Genomic DNA, 15,628 nt, shown 5'->3' with positions numbered 1-15,628 from the left:
CTATTTCAAGAACCGTGAGATGTCTCGGCCAACAACTATTAATAATAATAATCTTTAGTGTCAAAGGTAGGCGTACATCAACACTGCAATGAAGTTACTGTGAAAAGCCCCCAAGTGCCACATTGCAGCGCCTGTTCGGGTACACGGAGGCAGAATTCAGAATGTCCAAATTACCTAACAACACGTCTTTCGAGACTTGTGGGAGGAAACCGGAGCACCCGGAGGAAACCCAGGCAGACATGGGGAGAACGTGCAGACTCCACACAGACAGTGACCCAAGCCGGGAATCGAACCTGGGACCCTGGAACTGTGAAGCAACAGTGCTACCCACTGTGCCACTGTGCTGCCCAACTATCCTCAATCAAAAACAGATTAATGCTTGATTTAGGTCACCTGCTATTTGTGGAAATTGGTAGCCTTCCTTGCCTCCACTTTAAAAAAAAAATTTAGAGTGCCCAATTCATTTTTTCCAATTAAGGGGCAATTTAACGTGGCAAAACCACCTAGCCGGCACATCTTTGGATAGTGGGGGTGGAACCCACGCAAACACGGGGAAAATGTGTGTAAACTCCACACAGACAGTGACCCAGAGCCAGGATCGAACCTTGGACCTCGGCGCCGTGAGGCAGCAGGGCTAACCCACTGCGCCACCGTGCTGCCCCTTCCTTGCCTCCATAACTGCAAAGTTTGACCGGAAAGAAAATGTATTGGCCGGAATGTTCCGAAAATGTGTCAGAGTGACGCTGACTGAAAACCGATGCGCTTGTCTCTGACACAATCGAGTAACAAAAGGCCGGGTTTTCGGGACAGATTTCCGGGCACTTACTGTAAAGGCTATCTCGGGGGTTTGGGGAGGGGGTCACTCTGGTGGGGCCTGATTGGAGCCAGCAAGTCCGGCTCTGTTGAGAACGGGTGCTATCTTCAAAAGGATGCCCCGGCCTGCATTTAAAATAAGTTCTCATAACCCCTCACGTACATGGAGGACCACCCCCATACCACAGATGTATCAGGGGCACTCTCATATTTCCCCCCCCCCCCCCCCCCCACCGCACCAAGCAAATATTGTGGGCATCCCTCCTCCCCACAACCCAATATCACCGGCACTCTCCCCCTTCACAGCCATGCCACTCCCTCACAGGCATTGGCACTCTCACCCCAACCACACAAGTGGAACCCACCCACCCCCAATGGAAGACGGTCACTACCTCTCTGTCAGAGTCACATGCTCTGCAGTACCTCAGCCGTGCCCTCCTGAGACTGGGACAAGCAAATGAATTGGGCGCCTCCGCCAAGCCCATCTGAGAGCGGGGCATGTCCCGCAGAACCTCATCAAGGTCAACTTGGTACTGGGTGACATCCCCCAGCGAGGCGGACATAAGACCACAAGACATAGGAGCAGAATTAGGCCACTTGTCCCATCGAGTCTGCTCCGCCATTCAATCATTCTGTAGAGGCTCTCCACAATGGCTGTCACCGACAGAGTGATGCCTTGGACACCTTCATCATGGTGCCGACGTTGTGTACCAGGCTTTCCACTGCCGTCGCCACCCTAGCAGTGTTGGCCTTGGTGCTATTCATTGCCGGTGCCATCTCCTGCACTCGTAGCCTTTGGGACTCCTCCAAGCGGCTGTGGCTCTGCTGGAGCAATGCTGACACTGACATCTCCCTCTGAACATCCCGGCTGATCCCCATCAGCTCCGGGTTACCCACTTCCAGAGGCTCAGCATCAGCCTGGGACTCAGCTGGGAGAGTGGCCGCCCGGGATGGGTTGGCTCCGTTGGCTGCAGGAGAAGGGACAGGTGGTCAGTGGGAGGGTTGGGTCAGTCAGTAAGGCAATAACAACTCAGATTTGCCAGGTCCCCCGGTGGAGCCTGGTGGTTCCTCACCTCTGCGGGATCCGCCAGCCTCCTCATGGGTGACCGCCCTGTCCTCGGCCACACGGTCACCTCCAGGGCCCGCTCCTCGAAAGAGGTGAGGATTCTTATGTCCGGCACCCCACCGCCGGTCTGAGCCCTCTCCCGTTGATTGTCGGAGAGCTTTTCTTGAGGAGACACAGAGAGGGCCTCGCTAGCCACACATGTGGTTCACTGTAGTGGGAGAGGGGGTGTGAAGGATGGGTTGGGGGGGGGATTGAGGAGAATGGATGCCTCCCTTGGTGTGTGGCGGGGGAGGCGGGGGCACGGTTGCGGGAAGCATTAGTGTCTACTCACTCATGCTCAGTGTAGGTCGTTGACCCTTTTCCGGCACTGGAGGCCAGTCCTCGTCGTCACACACCCCGAGCTGATGGTTGCCACCACCTCATCCCAGGCTGCGCCGGCTGCCTTGTGGCTCACCGTCCTGGACACTCGGGGGAACAGGACATCCCTCCTGGCCTCCATTGGTTCCAGGAGCCTCCCTAAGTCAGCGTCCCCAAATCTTGGAGCCGGTCTCCTCGGTGCCATTATTGTGAGCTGGCTGGAGTTGGTTGAGCAAGTGTTGTTTAAGTGCTGCTCAAACGTGTTCGGATGGGGTGGCATCTACTGCCGGGAAGCCTGCGGCAATTCCCGCCCGTTACCACACTTCGAAATCTTTCCAGAGATTCACGCCCGCAATGTCAAAAGCTTGGTTATTGAATGTGTATTCTGCAAATTACTTGTATAAAAATTAACTAATTAATGATCAGCTGAAGGATAGGAAACTTTCTTTTATATACTGCCCATGTTCTTTTTGCTGTAACTCTATGCTGAGTCACTTATTTATATAAACCGAAGTATGCAACGGGCCACTCAACCTGCAGTGTCACTGTGAACTTCAAACTGTGGCAATCTAATTAAATCCCATTTACCTTACCTTTACTCCCATGCATTTTCATATTTGGCCAGCAGATTTGGATGGAACATATTACCTGTTTCCCTCACATTTCAATGTTATACTCCACGTAGGAGAATCACCAAAAGTGAACAAAACAAACTCACCCCACAAAAGGAAAATGAGCCGGTATGGCAGGCAGATTTATATTATTCCCCTTTCTTCAAAATGAATATTGGGCCAAGATGAATGTGCTGAATGGCTTCTTCCTGCTGCTGCATCAAGATCAAAATCTAGTATATGGATGAATTCCTGCCATGTATGTTAGGTTTGAGTTTTTTGTGTGGAAATTCTGCATTGCCAATATTCGGCGGATGTTTTTCTGAGAGTTTAGATTGCTGCCTAAGATAAGAACTAGGTGGCAAGATCAGTAAAGGTAGAGGTTTTTAAAATCACTATCCTCACTGATAGCGCATTTCCTGATAGCTGGGATAGCATATAGGAGGCGGTGATGTTAACGATTATGAAAGATTAATTACAGTCATGGACAAGATAGCAATTTCTAACTGCTTGCACATGGCTGAATAAATTAATTGTAAATTTGAAAAAAACACTTCAGGAAAGTTGTAGAAACTGGTATAAATGTATGATTTGTCTCTGACATCAGGACACATAAGCAATCTTTCTTGAGTCAGTAAACCGGGGAGGGGGAAAATATTAGGAGAGAGAAAGAAAGTTTTGAGCCGTATATAAAAGTGGACAAAATGAAGAAATATCGAGAAATTAAGTCGCAAAGTTTTTGACAGCAGCAGAAACTCCAGGAAAGACTCAGAAACATTTGAAAAGCTTCAAAAAGGGAAAGTAATAGAGATAGTACAATAGATGAACAAGAAAACTCAGTTCAGTTATGAGAAACCAAAATACACGTTATGAAAGCAAATGGAATGGAAACGTGCAGGATTACGATGCCAATGCAATGAATTCACTGGCAGGTCTAAATCTGGAGAATAAGCACAGATCCAATTATTACTTAACAAATACCTAATTTAAACTAATTGCAGAAAGGGCCTTCGAAGGAATCTGAAAATTGACTACTGTAACAACTTGCAGTTTTAAAGTGCCTTTAATGTAGCACAGCATCCTAAGTGGGCACAGTAGCACAGTGGGCACCACTGATGCTTCACAGCTCCAGGGACCCAGGTTCGATTCCCTGCTTGGGTCACTGTCTGTGCGGAGTCTGCACGTCTTCCCCGTGTCTGCGTGGGTTTCCTCCGGGTGCTCCAGTTTCCTCCCACAAGTATCGAAAGACTTGCTTGTTAGGTGAATTGGACATTCTGAATTCTCCCTCTGTGTACCTGAACAGGCGCTGGAATGTGCCGACTAGAGGCACAGTAACTTCATTGCAGTGTTAGTGTAAGCCTACTTGTGACAATAAAGATTATTTAAAAAGTCACTTCACTGAAGCATTATCAAAAACAATTCGATATCAAATCACAAAGGGAGATAGGACAAATGACAAAACCCTTCGTCAAAGAGTTTAGTTTTGAGGAAGGAGAGAGAGGCTGAAAGGACTAAGGGAGGGGGGAGGGGAGGGGGGGAAATCCGACACCTGATTCACCTGAGGAAGGAGCTGCGCTCTGAAAGCTAGTGATTCAAAACAAGCCTGTTGGACTTTAACCTGGTGTTGTAAGACTTCTTATTGAGAAACTGAAGGCATGACCGCAAGTGGGTGGAGCAGTTCAAATCAGGAACATGCAAAAAGCCAGAATTGGAGAAGTTCAGATTTCTTGGAGGAATGTAGGGCTGAAGGAGGTTACAGAAATAGGGAAGGGCGAGGCAATAGGAATTTGAAAACAAGGGTGAGAATTTAACAATGATGGGGGGTGGGCAATCTAAGTCATCGAACAGAGAGGTGGGCGGGTTAAGGAGACTTGGTGTAATTCAAGTAGTAAACTTTAACCTAGTTATGCAAAAATAAGGCAAACTACCAACACAACTGTGAAAAAAGTATTGTTACAAATAGTAGATGAAATTCTATTGCTGACGCTGAATTAAAAATGCCAAAAGGAGATCCAGTTAGACAGAACCAAGCAAAGGGGCATTAGGTAGGAACCAAGTTTCTGACTAAGGTTCATTTGTAGGGAAACAGCTGGAACATTGACAGCGAAACTGTCCAACTTTGGTAGTCCCTATGAGATTACGATGCTGCTCCCGGAAACCAAATACTGTTCCTCATTGTGGCAGCATCTGAATGCTTGGAGTACACCTAGTTATTTAAAACTACTTCATACTTTCAGGCTTTCTTTCAGTATTTTCAAAAATTCAATTCTGGGTAAGTGCCTCAAGTCTGAGTATCTATCGATGTTGATATTTTTGTTGACTTCTCTGTGGAGAGATGGGAGCTAACATTTTGAGTCTGGATGACTCTTTGTCAAAGCTCCAAACTCGAAACGTTAGCTCCCTTCTCTCTCCACAGATGCTGTCGACCCGCTGAGATGGTCCAGCATTTTCTGTTTTTGCTTCAGGCTCCAGCATCAGTGGTAATTCGCTTTTATATTGAAGTTACTTTCTTCCTTTGGTGGCATCTAAAGCCTGAGCAGGAAAACAATCAAGTAAAAGTAGCTATAATTGAATCAGTGCATCATAACCACAACGTTTGCCCTGGTCAGAGATCTGCTCCCCACTATGATCTGGGTCCGTTGTGTTGCCACCCCTGGGATAGCTAAGTGAAAAAAACAACCAACCAGACTTCCTCGTCCTGTTTGCCATTCTGATAGGGGGCAAGTGCAAGTGTTAACATTCACCAATTTTACTCACAGTCTTTCAATTATCTTCCTTTTCTGTGGGGAGATTTCCCCACTTGCATTTAACGTTTTCCTTGCTCATTCGGCTAAGAAAGCAAATTCACTGCCACCACAATACTGCAATGTTAGTTGTCGGGTGACTGTACTCTATTAGATTATTCCACTCTCATGTTCAAACTTTGGATCTTCCATGAATATAGACAGCAACATTTGGGCCGAATGGTCTTCGACTGCACTGTAGGATTCTATGAACATTTAATGCCCCAAAAGCTAAAATTGTTTTTTTAAAAAAGGTGTTACTGGTGTGGATCATATTTCACTCACTAAACTCGGTTATTTCTCCATTCGTAAATTTAATTTTGAAATCAGAATAAACATTACGAGCTTTGAATACAGAGACACACTTGATATAATAATGCACACCGAAAAAGATTCGGCTGATGATGACTGGTGGACTTATATGACTTAGACAAAACAAATTCTGTAACTTGTAAATGAGGCCGGCGGCTCAGTTTGCTGGTTTACACGTTTCAGTTTCAGAGAGATGCACGAAATTCCAGCCCGACATTTAAGAGCATAACCACCCTTCCCACCCCTGAGCTTCTTACCTTTTAACCAAGTCTCAATTGACTAGCTTCCTCCTCACCATTTTCAGCTGAAATTCGGGAAGAGACAAGGTTGAGAGGAGAGAGAGCTCGCCCTGTTTTCCTCCTCTTTCGGCTGTGCAACGTGAAGGTAAAGGTGCCTGGACAGACCAGCAGGAAAACCCTCCAATCTGCCTTCTTTAAACAGACTGCAACATGTAGTCAACTGCTGGTCAATATTGCGAGAGAGAGAGAGAGAGACGCCCTTTTCCGGTGGATAGGATTGGCGAAATGTCAGATCGCAGGGACGATTACAAAACAAGATCTGAGGCAGCCTTCTCCGGCACACCAAAAAAAAGTCACACAGACAAGTAAATCATTCACTTTACTATGAGAAGCACTGCCAAACCGCCCCCGCCCCCCCCCCATCAATCACACTAACCACAGATCAGGAAACTGGGGCATTTAGATTCAAAGGGGTCTGGCAAAGGTTATTTCACAGAATCATAGAATTGACAGTGCAGAAGGAGGCCATTCGGCCCGTCGAGTCTGCACAGTCCCTTGGAAAGAGCATCCAGAAACGTGCAGGATCCCCGTAACCCAGTAACCCGACCCAACCTTTTGGACACTTATGGGGCAATTTATCGTGGCCAATGCACCTGACCTGCACACCTTTGCACTGTGGAAGGAAACCCACGCAGACACGGGGAGAAAGTGCAAACCCACACAGACACTCACCCGAGGCCAGAATTAAACCTGGGACCCTGGCGCTGCGAGGCAGCAGTGCTGACCATTGTGCCACCGTGCTGCCCAATTTATGAGATGTCGCTCATGTGTTCGATATTACTCACTGTATGTTGAACTGTCAGCACCTTTATTTATGTTGCTGTTTGTGGTCCACACATATTCCTGCAAAGATAGCGCTGTTCTCCTTTGCTTCGATGAGACAATCTTTTAGAAGATAGCACGCAGATAGGACTGGGCTAAATTTACCGAGGACTGAGTCAGAGTTCCCAAGGGCTCCTTGCAAGGCTATAGGCAATGGAGAGTGCATCCTGAGGAGATACTTCTTGGCTGTTGAAAATGGGTCAGCACTCTTGCCCGATGACAATGCAGCTGGGGAGGACTTTGAAGAAGGGGAAAGGGTGTGAGGCTTTTACACTTAAACACATCATGGATGTTTTCCTAGGCTCTGGAACGTCACCCACATTTAACACCTACCTGTCAGCTTCCTCACTCTGGATTACTGTCCCTGTTGCTGCTCGCTCCCCTCATAGTTTCACTGCTTCTGTACCAATGACTCAGAGGGTGACTGGCCTCTTTAAAACATATATTTTGTGAGATGTGAATGTTGCTGGCAAGGCCAGTGTTTGTTGCCCATGCCTAATTGCACTGGAACTGAGTGGCCATTCTGAGAGCAGTTAAGATTCAACCATAATAACATGTAGGCCAGAGCAGATCAGGACTGCCACTTTTTTTCCCTAAATGACTTGAGTGAACCAGATGGGATTTTACAATAATCAATGACACTTCCATGGTCACCATGAAGCTACTGAGGCAAGTTTTCAATTCCAAATTTTTAAAATTAATCATAGAATTAGAAACATAGAACTCCTGCAGTGCAATAGGAGGCCATTCGGCCCATTGAGTCTGAACCGACTCTCCGAAAGAGCACCCTACCTAGGCCAACTCCTCCGCCATAGCCCTGTAACCCCCATAACTGCACATCCCTGAACACAAAGGGGCAATTTTAGCATGGTCAATCCGCCTAATCTTTGAAGGAAACCAGAGCACCCGAAGGATACCCATGCTGCTGTCCATGAAGACTAGCTGGGCATGGAGGTGGAGGTCGGGACCCCCCAAACCCTTGCTGCCTCTCAGTACTTCATGGATTTTGACCATTAATCCCTGGGCCATCCCTAATTGTCCTTGAACCAAATGCCTTGCTTAGCCAGTTTGGGGCGGGGGGGGGAGGTTTACCAGACAGTGATCCAGCAGGGAATCGAACCTGGGATCCTGGCGCTGTGAGGCCACACTGCTATCCACTTGTGCTACCATGCTGCCCCCACTGTGCTATCGTGCTGCCCTACTCGCTGTGAAAGCTTTGGGTGCTCTGAGACTCTGGAAGGAATGGGGAGGATTCCACTGCTGGGGAACTGAATGCTTGCCATTTGCAATGCCCAGTGTCACGATCAGCATCAGATACTCTTGCGACAGTTAGCAGCAGATTCAGGTTTCCTCAGCTCTGTTACATTCTGAGAAAGATGCACTCCATGATTGTGCCACTGTTCCTCATCTCACATCCTGTGGCCTCTCTCAGTGGCACTTTGTCCCAAATTATCATCATAGATTATCAGAGTATTTACAGTGCAGAAGGAAGCCATTCGGCCCATCGAGTCTGCACCGGCTCTTGGAAAGAGCACCCTACCCAAGGTCAACACCTCCACCCTATCCCCATAACCCAGTAACCCCACCCAACACTAAGGGCAATTTTGGACACTAAGGGCAATTTATCATACCCAATCCACCTAACCTGCTCATCTTTGGACTGTGGGAGGAAACCGGAGCACCCGGAGGAAACCCACGCACACACGGGGAGGATGTGCAGACTCCGCACAGGCAGTGACCCAAGCCGGAATCGAACCTGGGACCCTGGAGCTGTGAAGCAATTGTGCTATCCACAATGCTACCGTGCTGCCCGTATAATTAGATGTAGTTCTCCGTGTGGACTTGGATTATGGTTAAGAAAGTTAACTTATTGTTTACTCAATCGGTGTATGTTAAATGTTGTTAGAGTTCGTCACTAAAATAGATGCCTGAGGAACCCTGGAATTCAGAGCTCTCAGAAACAGAATGGAGTAACTTGTACTAGTCAGAAACTTTGTTGTATTTTTTCATACTTTAGCCACTGCTGGGGTGTGTCTCAATGTAGACTTGACAGTTTCCATTCAATGCCCTTCCTGACAACTTCCTTTCTCCTCTAGTATTTTCAATGTGACAAAACCAGGTAATGATGTAAAACAGCAACAAAAGAAACTGCTTGCACGTAAATAAGCTCCATCAATGCAATAAAATGTCCCAAGGCACTTCACAGGGTGTTGTGAAACAAAGGTTGACAGTGAGCCACATAAAACTATGTTGAGTTCAATTTTACCAGTCCTCTGGTGATGGGTAGGGAGGCAGAAAAGGGCGGACCACGTGGAATGTTGAATGAAGGCAGGGCTTGCTTGGTCTGTGCATTGTTCTTCTGCTGCTGTGCCACTTGACCACCATGCCCAATAAAAAAAACTCAGTTTGGACTAATATTCTTATTTCCCTGGTTTTACTAGTCCACCACCCTCACCATTTTAGCTGGCATGGAAGCGGTGGTGGGGGGTTGCCAGGGAGGTCAGTGCCTGTGGATCTCATGACAGGACCGCCTTCCAGCACCTGAAAAGGACAAATGGTCTTATCCATTCCACCATGGAAAGTTAACCTTCTCCTCACTCTCAACTCACTCTCATAATGCCATCAGAAATTCACAGGGTTATCTGGAGGCCAACGACAACGGGGAGGTGCAGGTGGGAGTAGTATGGGAGGCGCTGAAGGCGGTGGTCAGGGGAGAGCTAATCTCCATCAGGGCTCATAGGGTGAAGAGAGAGGGCAGGGAAAGGGAGAGCTTAGTGGGGGAGATTTTAAGGGTGGACAGGAGCTATGCAGAGGCTCCTGATGAGGGACTACTCAGGGAGAGACGAAGTCTCCAGACGGAGTTCGACCTGTTGACCACAGGGAAGGCAGAGGCACAGTGGAGGAAGGCACAGGGGGCGATATGTGAATATGGGGAGAAGGCGAGTCGGATGCTGGCACATCAGCTCTGTAAGAGGATGGCAGCGAGGGAAATAGGCGGAGTCAAAGATGGCAGGGGAACTACGGTGCGGAGTGCGGGGAAATGAATGAGGTTTTTAAGGCCTTTTACGAGGAGCTGTATAGGTCCCAACCCCCAGGGGGAACAGAGGTGATGCGGCGATTCTTGGACCAATTGAGGTTCCCAAGGGGGGAGGAGCAGGAAGTGGCTGGTTTGGGGGTGCCAATTGGGGTGGAGGAGCTGGTTAAAGGACTGGGGAATATGCAGGCAGGGAAGGCCCCGGGGCCGGATGGGTTCCCGGTGGAGTTTTACAGGAAGTATGTAGACCTGTTAGCCCCGTTGCTGGTAAGGACCTTCAATGAAGCAAGGGAGGGGGGGACCCTGCCCCCGACAATGTCGGAGGCGACGATCTCTTTGATCTTGAAACGGGATAAGGACCCACTGCAATGTGAGTCGTATAGACCGATCTCGCTCCTTAATGTAGATGCTAAGCTGCTGGCAAAAATGTTGGCCACGAGGATTGAGGACTGTGTCCCGGGGGTAATTCACGAGGACCAGACGGGATTCGTAAAGGGTAGGCAGTTAAACACTAATGTGCGAAGGCTGCTAAATGTGATAATGATGCCATCGGTGGAGGGAGAAGCGGAGATAGCGACAGCCATGGACGCGGAGAACGCCTTCGATCGGGTAGAGTGGGAGTATCTCTGGGAAGTGTTGAGGAGGTTTGGGTTCGGGGGAGGGTTTATCAGTTGGGTTAAGCTCCTGTATAAAGCCCCGGTGGCGAGTGTGGTCACGAACCGGCGGAGGTCGGAGTATTTCCGGCTGTATCGAGGGACGAGGCAGGGGTGCCCCCTGTCCCCTCTGCTCTTTGCATTAGCAATTGAACCTTTGGCCATGGCGTTAAGGGAGTTGGGGAAATGGAAGGGGGTGGTTCGAGGGGGAGAGGAACATCGAGTGTTGTTGTACGCAGACGACCTGTTGCTGTATGTGATGGATCCAGTGGAGGGGATGGTTGAGGTTATGCAGATCCTACGGGAGTTTGGAGACTTTTCGGGCTATAAGCTCAATGTGGGAAAGAGTGAGCTCTTTGTGATCCACCCGGGGGACCAGGGAAGAGGGATAGACGACCTACCGTTGAGGAGGGTGGAAAGGAGCTTTCGATACTTGGGGATTCAGGTAGCTAGGAGCTGGGGGGCACTGCACAAACTTAATTTGACGTGGTTGGTGGAACAGGTGGGGGCGGGTAGGGTACAGTCGGTTAAAATGGTGGTCCTCCCGAGGTTTCATTTTGTATTCTAATGCCTCCCAATTGTGATTACTAAGGCCTTCTTTAAGAGGGTAAGCAGGAGCATAATGGGATTTGTGTTGGCAAGCAAGACCCCGCTGGTAAGGAGGGGGTTCTTGGAGCGTAGCAGAGATAGAGGAGGGTTGGCTTTGCCGAACTTGGGTGGTTACTATTGGGCAGCCAACGTGGCAATGAACCGTAAATGGTTGATGGAAGGAGAGGGGGCGGCGTGGAAGAGGTTGGAGATGGCGTCCTGCAAAGGAACGAGCCTGGGGGCGCTGGTGATGGCACCGCTGCCGCTCTCGCCGACAAGGTACACCACGAGCCCGGTGGTGGCGGCAACGCTGAAGATCTGGGGGCAATGGAGACGGCAGAGGGGAGCGACGGGAGCTTCGGTGTGGGCCCCGATCAGAGACAAGCATCGGTTTGTCCCAGGAAGGATGGACGGGGGTTTCAGAGCTGGCATCGGGCAGGGATTAGAAGATTGGGGCACCTGTTCATTGACAGGACGTTTGCGAGCTTAGGGGCGCTGGAGGAGAAGTTTGGGCTACCCCCGGGAAACGCTTTCAGGTACATGCAGGTGAGGGCGTTTGTGAGGCGGCAGGTGAGGGAATTTCCGCTACTCCCGGCACAGGGGGTTCAAGATAGGGTGATTTCGGGCGTATGGGTTGGAGAGGGCAAGGTGTCGGCGATATACCAGGAGATGAAAGAAGAGGGGGAGGCTTTGGTAGAGGAGCTGAAGGGTAAATGGGAGGAGGAGTTGGAGGAGGAGATTGAGGAGGGGCTATGGGCTGATGCCCTAAGTAGGGTTAATTCCTCTTCCTCGTGTGCCAGGCTTAGCCTGAATCAATTTAAGGTGGTTCATAGAGCGCATATGACGGGGTGAGGCTGAGCAGGTTCTTTGGGGCGGAGGACAGATATGGGAGGTGCTCAGGAAGTCTGGCGAACCATGTCCATATGTTTTGGTCATGCCCGGCACTGGAGGGGTTCTGGAGGAGAGTTGCGGGAATAGTATCTAAGGTGGTGAAAATCCGGGTCAAGCCAAGCTGGGGGCTAGCACTATTTGGAGTAGTGGATGAGCCGGGAGTGCAGGAGGCGAAAGAGGCCGGCATTCTGGCCTTTGCGTCCCTAGTAGCCCGGCCAAGGATCTTGCTAATGTGGAAGGAGGCCAACGTGGAGGCCTGGATAAATGATATGGCAGGGTTTATCAAGTTGGAGAGGATAAAGCTCGCCTTGAGAGGGTCTGCGCAGGGGTTCTACAGGCGTTGGCAACCGTTCCGAGACCATCTCGCGGAGCGTTAGATGAAGGTCGGACAGCAGCAACAAGGGGGGAGGGGGGGGGGACATCGTTCGTGGGGGGAGGGGGGTTCCTTTGGGGGGCATTTGAGCAAGAAAACACATGAAGGATCCGGAAACTGCCATGTACGGGAAGAATCCAATGTACAAAGTTCTGTATCTTATTGACTTGCCATATTCATGTCTTGCCATGTGAGTTCTCTTTCTTTTCTTTGTTACGGGGAGGGTGGGGGGTTGTTTGTCAGGTGGAAAATATTGTTAAAAAAGTCTTAATAAAAACATATTTAAAAAAAACGAAATTCACAGGGTTACAGTGTACAGGGACCTCACTTACACTATTAGTAGAAGGGACATCGCCACTGAATGCTCGCGTACGTTTTACCATCTCTTGTGGCACTCTGCACAAGTCATGTCTTCAGTCCCGACATAGAACCACTCAGTGCACACAGAAGGGACGTACTCTTATCATCTGCACTTGCATCGCTCCTGCTCACAGTCTGCCCATCTGTCTTTATGCCGGACAAGGTAACTCACAAGAAGAGGGGGAAATCCCAGACCAGAGAGCGGATGCCGGAGCTCAGGCCACTCACCCACCTTCAGGAGCATGCTGCAGAGCTGGTGAAAAAAGGGAGCATTCCTGTGCTCAAGGTGAGGTCACCCCATCGGCCCCCGCCTCCAGAGCACCTCAGATGAGAAACCACCCCCGGAAGGCCTGTCACTGCGTTCACCTGCACCTTCCACCTGCGGGTTGGTCCTGGTTCTAGAACAGGCTCAGGATCACTATCTGGTGAACACAGCACAGAAATGTGCTCTCAGCAACAGACGCAGTGATAGTCTCCAACACTAGGAGGGCTGCTGGAGACCAGGCGCCCGCTGAGTCTGAGGTCCATGACGATTCACCAGAATCAGCTCTCAGATAAACGTTGGAGATGCAGAGACAAACACAGGAACAGCAGGCAGGGCTGTCATCACCCCGGAAAGAATGAAGGATAGTGGAACCTGTAAATGTTTTGCCCGATGTCACGGCTCCGACAATCAAACACGCCAAGGGCATCATGGGAAGAGTGACTTCTGCCATGAAGTCCCTGATCCAGCAATTTATGCCTGATGTGCACTCAGACCTGCGTACCATCGCTTGGTCATGAATGGGATCCATCAATCCATCAGTGGCTGGGCGAGAGGGGAACAGTGCACCTCAGCCACCCTCCAGGTGTCCCTCCTCTTTAAATAATTGGGGAGGGGTCCTCAGGCACCCACAGGGATGAGGAGAACCATGAGCTGGACACCCCAGGGGCACCCACCCAAGCCTCTCCAAGGGTGTTCACCAGCTCCAAATCCCCTCTGCCCGTGACCCCAGCAACTCCAGCTGCTCAGGTCAAAGAGAGTGCACCCACAGCAGGATACCCTAAGCAGACAGGGGCCCTCCAAGCCTCGGGCCTCCAGAGGGCATCCACCAAGATAATCTCAGACTACAGGGCATAGTAATCAACCCCAGCTGCGGATGTTGTGGATGCACCTAGATGTAACGGTACAGTTAGGAAAATTGAGAAGGTCAGAGGACATAGTGGTGGCATGGGTGGTCACTCAATGCAGATACTTTGCACATCTGTACATATATTTTGCTTTTCTGTCTCAGTATCTCATCTAATGAACGACTGTTCCATCTGACTCAGTGCTCCAAGATCATCCAAGTGTAACAGATGCCTTCAACCACCACCAACCTTCCCGCCCCCGCCTCTCACCTCCTCATTTATCTCCCGTTGTGTCGCTCAGGCACGTCGTGACTCAGTCAATCTCAGTTTAGTAAGTCACCCTTATGACCACATGAACGACGGGTGCGATTTAACCAAATGGGAACAGAGTCCCACAGGGAGCACGTTCAGCCATATTTTTCATGGTGCTCGCAGCACCTGGAAAAATAATTTGGGTTAGATATGGGGCCACAGCGGGCAATGCGATATCGAGGTTGCACTTAGTCCCGTTTCCTGCACTGAGGTGCCCCACTTGCCGAAACTCCTCAATGCAGGGAGAGATCCGTATGCCATCTTTAAATGGTGCTCCGATCTCTCGAGCAACAGACGCGACCCCTGAACCCGTCCCCAAGCCCCAACTCACTGTAAGGCGGTCCCCAGGTTCACCTCACTGACCTCCCCACACCCTCCTCCGATCATACCGTGCACGAAATTCCAACTTGGCCCTGCCAGCCTGGTGCCCAGGCAGTGTCCCTGCCAGCTGGCAGTGCCACCTGGGCAACTTGGCAGTGCCAGGCTGGCACCCAGGTGGCACTGCCAGGGTGCAGACTGGCACTGTGAGTGCCAGTGTGTCCAATGGCACCAGCAGTGCCAATGTACCACCCTGCTCAGAGGGCATGCATTGGGGGACTCTAACCCCCTGGGAGACCCCCATGATTACGTTCTGCCGGTCCATGTTTGTGGAGATGAGTACTGAAGGGCGCTTGTTTGAGGTCTCCAAGGCGAATGGCTCCCAACACCTTGGTTACCCCACGGAACTGCATAATAAGGTGAGACTAGCTGTCTCGCTCTAATATCCAGATTTGCCACAATGGATGGTCTTCACATTTGCGATGTCTCGAGCCGGGCAGATTCCGGGAGTGGCATCTCCTGCCATTTACCAGCCTCATTGAGCCATGGCATAATGGACAGCGTGGTAGCACAGTGGTTAGCACTGTGGCTTCACTGCACCAGGCACCCGGGTTCGGTTCCCTGCTTGGGACTCTGTCTGTTCCGAGTCTGCATGTTCTTCCCATTTCTGCGTGGGTTTCCTTCGGATACTCCGGGTTCCTCCCACAAGTCCCGAAAGACGTGCTTGTTAGGTTAATTGGACATTCTGAATCCTCCCTCAGTGTACCCGAACAGGCACCATAGTGTGGCGGATAGGGGATTTTCACAGTAACTTCAGTGCAATGTTCATGTACGCTTACTTGTGACATTAATAAAGATTGTTATTACTGTTTTTCAGGTGCAGTATGGTGGTAAAACATGCCCAAAATGAACAAAGCAGTTGTTTT

General features: G+C 50.0%; 1 protein-coding gene across 1 annotated transcript in view; it reads right to left on the bottom strand.

Annotated features, from left to right (window-relative positions):
- Window positions 1-6,428, bottom strand: part of cysltr1 (cysteinyl leukotriene receptor 1) — a 64,257-nt gene extending 57,829 nt beyond the window's left edge. Inside the window, exon 1 of the mRNA XM_072505158.1 lies at window positions 6,200-6,428. The gene's annotated coding sequence lies outside the window, so the exon portion shown is untranslated. The remainder of the gene's footprint in view (window positions 1-6,199) is intronic.
- Between the last annotated feature and the right edge of the window lie 9,200 nt (window positions 6,429-15,628).

The sequence above is a fragment of the Scyliorhinus torazame genome, chromosome 5 (assembly GCF_047496885.1).
Source record: "Scyliorhinus torazame isolate Kashiwa2021f chromosome 5, sScyTor2.1, whole genome shotgun sequence".
Lineage (NCBI taxonomy): Eukaryota > Metazoa > Chordata > Chondrichthyes > Carcharhiniformes > Scyliorhinidae > Scyliorhinus > Scyliorhinus torazame.
Note: the sequence above shows the minus strand (reverse complement) of the source record. Positions and strands in the feature narration are given on the sequence as shown.